Genomic DNA, 5663 nt, shown 5'->3' on the forward strand with positions numbered 1-5663 from the left:
CTCTTCTTTGGTCCATGCTCAGCTCTTTTTCCTGTCCACTGACCCTGTTGAATAATAGTGGTCCCAATTCCATGATCGGATGCTTGGCTCTAGATCCTGAGTCTTAACCACATAGAGACCTCAGCTTCCCAGACATCACTCTCTAGTGTTCCTTTGTAGTCCCAATTTGGTTCATGGTTGGCTTTCTGATGCCTTCAGAGGATTCTTTCTCTGATTTTACCTATGTTCCAGATCCTGACTGCCCCACGTTTCCCCTGATTATGTAAGATCTAATCCCTGTTATACTCTCCTCATAACACTTTTGAGGTCTCTGATACCCTTAACAAGGCCTGAATAATACAGAATGAACTCAATATTTATTCTGTTGAGTTCTCAAGCTGCTTAGATAAGATATAAAAAAGGAGAAATAATTGGATTATAGATGTAGAAGTTAAAAATATAAAGGAAACTTTGTGCTATAAACTAAATAAAAAAATATCTGTTTGAACTTGCTATTATACTTAGATACTCCCTAATTCCAATATTTTAGTTCTCATTAGAACAATTATGTCATCTCATTTTTATGATTTCTAAGTATGCTGAAATTATGTCATATAATGCCTTCTATGTTATAATGTGATAAAGAGTATGGTGTCTCTTTGTATGTATGAAAACAAAAGTGAAATCCTTAAGTTTTTATATAGTTCTCTTGATGTTATTTTTTCCTAATCTTATTAGTTTTATAAATTCTATCCACTACTTCCTTAATACTGTGATTTTCTTCTTTGTTTTGTTGAATATTATTTACCTAACAATAACAATAAAAGCTTTGCACAATTACCAAACCATGTGATGTTCTAGATAAATTGATTTGGAAAAATGTGGCAAAAGAAAAATAAATTATGTTAAATTTTCGCTAACCTCGATATTAATTTCTCCTGGTCATGCATACATGTATTAATTCTTATACAAAATGATGAGAGTTATTTCTATACTTCAGTGTTTTTGATTGGTAAAACATATGTATATATAATTATTTATTATATAGTTATTTGTCCTAAACAAATAATGTAGCTTCATTACAATGCAATATATATATATGCCTTAGTGTTGAACTATACATCTGAAACTTACTGGGTTTTGTTAACCAATGTCATCATAAAAAAAAAAAGTCAAATATTACAAAAATTATCAAAATATATGATATAAACTTAACCAGTAGAAACAATGACTATTAAATATTTAGTCTTCCAACTTTCATTTTCTGCACATATATCTATAAACATGCACAAACACATATACTCACACCAATAGGATTGTACTATTTGGCAAGTTGTTTTTCTCATTTACCGGTTTATAATTTTTCATGTGTATGTTTGTACACAATTTAATTAAATAATTTTAATCAAAATTTTCTTTGATTTTATTTCCAGTGAGAACATTATCGATCTTGACAACTAATTTGATTAAAAGGTATTAGGGTGCCAATACATTGATGTCTTATTCTTAATGCATATTTGGGGATGTTTTTGCTTATTTTGGAATTGAAAACTTCTAAAAACCTATTGTTACTAAAGGAATATAGCGTGATACTATATATTAAGATGTATTCAATAATGCTTTTCTGATAGTCAAAATAATTACATAATAGTCATAGTATATGCATGGTTTCTCAAAGCCATAAACATTAACTGTAATATGCTACTATAAGAAAAAAAATAGTGAATTTAGAAAAATTCTGTACTTTGATTCTGTAATAACTAGTTTATTATTTAACCTTTCTCAGTCTCCTTTATTTCATTATTAAAAAGAGAAAATGAGTCTATGGCCATGCTACCCTGAACAAGCCCAATCCGTCTGATCTCGGAAGCTAAGCAGGGTAAGGCCTGGTTAGTACCTGGATGGGAGAGCACCTAGGAAGACCAGGTGCTGTAGGTGTAGAAAATAAAAAAAATAAGGGATTGTAAGCTGACAAGGTCCTGCAATCTGTGAGGTCAACCAAGGTTTGCCTCACCTAAAAAAATAAAAATAAATAAAAATAAAATAATAAAATAAAATTTAAAAAAGGGAGTGACATGGAATTTACCCTGTTACTTTATTTTGAATATCACAATAAAGCAGCAGTGCACAGAAAAAAATCAGCATTGATTATGGATTAAAAAATTAACTTGATGTTGTATTACGTAAATTCAGTTCCGGCCCTATCTCTCATTAGTTCGGAAATCACAGTGAAATTAGTTATCTTCTCTGTGCCTTGGTTTCCTCATATATGTAATGGGTATGATAATGATTATCACACTAGTATGCATTTCAAGATTACTATGAAGATAAATTGAGTTACTAACTGAAAATTAGATGATAGCAAAGTTAAGGCTATGATAAGTAGTAAGAATTTTTTAAAATAAAATATAAGCTCAGAGATGTTTTTTCACATTTTGAAAACTAAATATAGAAATGCAGAACTTATCATTCCTATGTTGGTTCTTTCCAAAAGTTATACAGAATTAAAAAAAAGAAAAGGAAAGAAAGAAAAGAAAGAAAGAAAGAAAGAAAGAGAGAGAGAGAGAAAGAAAGAGAGAGAGAAAGAAAGAAAGAAAAAGAGAGAGAAAGAAAAAGAAAGACAATATTCCATTTGGTGGAAGGAAACTATGTTTCTGGCCCTTCCCTAATAATCAAAATTTGTCTTTAGAATAGCAAATTACAATAGAAAACTATTCACTGAAAAGAATACTTTTCTTTAAAAATTTTCTGAGGCATTTTTTTCTTTTTTATATTTAATATATTTTAATATAAATATGCCTGTATTAATGCTTAGAATTGGAAGACAATTAAAAATTAAATATAAAGCATACCTAATCATTCAAGAACCACTGGGGGTGGGGGGGGAACAACATAGGAAAGTAGTCATTTTTGTTGACTGTCATTTCAGGAAAGGAAAATAAATAATAAAGCACATAAAGGTAAATTTCATTTATTTGCCATCCCATCTTTATTTATTTTGTAGTAAATTTATTTAAATAAACCTTATTTTCTAATTATGATTTTTTTATGGCCATTAAATTCTTTTTAAGATTTTCCCTGTAGCTCTGCAGAATGCCACCATTACACTCTGTCTCAAATATAACAGAGAAAATTTTTATATTCATAAAATGAATATTTTCTGTCTAGATTGCTTTTGATTAGTATAAGGCTGAATTATTGCACTGCCTTTTTCTGGGAAAGAACTCTGAGTATATTTTATCAAAGTGCAGTAATTGTACTGGAAATAAGATAGCAAAGGCATTTATTAGCTTTGATTCTAATGGCTGTAAAAGCTACAGGAAAGTAGTATTTTGTGCTATCTTTGCATGAAATAATGACTGCCCATTGCGTGCTAGCTTTCATGAACTTAATTTTGTAAGAACTGATAATGCTGGGTGTGTACATAGGGCTTTTCCTGTGTGAAGATCCACTTTTCATTTTTGAATCTGCCTTTCAATGTAGATGATGGAATCAATGAAAATGGCCTTGGCCTTCAGTATGAGCAATCTAAATAGAGACAAACATATCTAGAGGGCTGAGACTTATTTACAAACTCAATGACAGCAGCTGGATAATGAAGCAAAGGCAACTGCGGGCCCAGCTGTGCAGTTGGTCTGGGTACAGGAAAGGAAGCTTCAAGGTCCCCTCGCCTTATATTTGCACATCTATAGATCCTCTTCTACTGAGAGCTTGTGACCTCTGCTTCACTTGGAAATTACCAAGAATACCTACTCAGCTTGAATAGTAAAATTATTATTTTTTAAAAAGTCTGCATTATCCATATAATATTAAAAATCTGGACTGGTGAAAATAAAATTTGCTTTTGCCTGAATTATCTAGAATTATCTTTGAGAAATCAGCAGACATCTGTGAATTATTTCACTTTATCTCATGTGTATTTTAAAGAATATGATGATATTTTAAATAATATACCTAGAGAGTGCTTTAGTAGGTGGGGAGAAAATGCACAATGTCTTTAGAGAAGGTGGAAAGAAAAAAAATGTTGAAAATTCGATAGAATTAAATGCCTTTCTCCCTCCGACCTCCAGGTGGTGAGGTGAGTTATGGCTTATAGATAAACAAGTAAGGAGGAAAAGATGATTGAGGGAGGTTATCGGTAGATGCAGCAGAAGACCTGGTGACTGGCTTCAGGTGAATCTTATCGTAGAGAGTATGGTTTTTCATTGCAGATTAATTTATTGCTCAAATATAAATTTCAATATTTTAATTTTTTAATCAAGATTATAAATAGGATTTTTTTTCTGAAGAATCTTAAAGATTTTCAATGATAAAGCAATATAAACTTAAATCATCGTATGCTATCACGTGGCTTTAGAAAGCTTCAACTAACAAATGCCTCAATCTGTATTCCAGGATTTTCTTTATTTATTAGCAGGATTATCTCATAATATAAAGTTATTTTATATGTAATTTGATAGAAATACATACATTTGTAGAAAACTTTCTGATGGACCTATTATCATGATACATTTTTATTTTGTCAGAAGTTACTATCTAATTATTATTTTGTGTCACATTCTTAAAGAGAATTGAAGTCTACTGATATAAAATATCATATGTAATTTAAAATGTTTTTCTTTGAAAGAAAAAAAGGCGAAATAAATGGAGAAAGACAATCAGCAACTATAAACATTAATAGAATGTACACACATACCTGTTTTTTTAAGTCTTAAAGGTCAAATTCAGGACTAAATTAAATCAAATTCTTTATTGTGTTCAACATGGTTCTTATCCCCCTATAAATGCTTACACCTGGTTTGGAGTTACCTAAATTTCAGCCTGAAAGATTCCACTATTTGAAGGATATGCAATGAGCAGCACAAACTTAATGACTTATGAAGGCGGTGCCAAACTCGAAAACCCTAACAGAGATGTTTAGCTTCTTCTACATCGAGGTGCCAGGCCTCCCAATGGTAAGTACCTATGGTATCTTATGAAAGTGAGCCTATGCTAGATTTTAAGTGATCACTTCTCTTTCTTGTTCTTTTCTGAGTTAAGTAAAAATGACTTTGGATATTATCTTAAATATTTCAAAACTTGGTTAACATTATTTATTTGTATGGCATGATATCTTTTTTTTTTTTATTTTTTGAGTTTTGTATAACACACTGTCCTTTATTTAAAATAATAATAGTCACTGCCATTTATTTACTGCCAACTTTGAACTGTGGACTTTGCCTTCATTATCTTTAATCAAGGCATTGATGTTCGAAGTTGATATTACTCCTCTATTTTAGATGAGTAAACGGAGGCCCCGAGTCTAAGTAACTTAGGCAGAGATAGAAACAGATGAAGAAGGATTGAACCCAGCCCTTTGGATCTTAGTGCCCTTAACACTTTTTATGTTAGTAGAAAACACTGACACAATTTTAATTAAGATAACGTTTCTCCAAGATCAACTGTTCGTGTATTTAAATATTTAAAAGGACAATCCTAGATATCTTTAAATATATCTGGTAAGAAGTTACTTTTTTTTGTGGAATTTCTAGTTTCAATACTCCTGGATACATACCTATGAATTCTATAAAATATCACCAAGTAATGAGTATTCAAAAAGCATTGTCCCCCTACTCTGTGCCAGGCTTATAATAAGCTGTCTTCATGTCTTCTAATTAACATAAAGGTCATATTATTTAGATGAT

At 30.8% G+C, this 5663-nt stretch overlaps 1 pseudogene; it reads left to right on the top strand.

Moving 5' to 3' along the window:
• Nucleotides 1-1799: 1799 nt before the first annotated feature.
• Nucleotides 1800-1917, top strand: LOC111741949 (annotated as a pseudogene).
• Nucleotides 1918-5663: the final 3746 nt, after the last annotated feature.

This window comes from Pteropus vampyrus, unplaced genomic scaffold, assembly GCF_000151845.1.
Source record: "Pteropus vampyrus isolate Shadow unplaced genomic scaffold, Pvam_2.0 Scaffold83, whole genome shotgun sequence".
NCBI classification, from domain to species: Eukaryota; Metazoa; Chordata; class Mammalia; order Chiroptera; family Pteropodidae; genus Pteropus; species Pteropus vampyrus.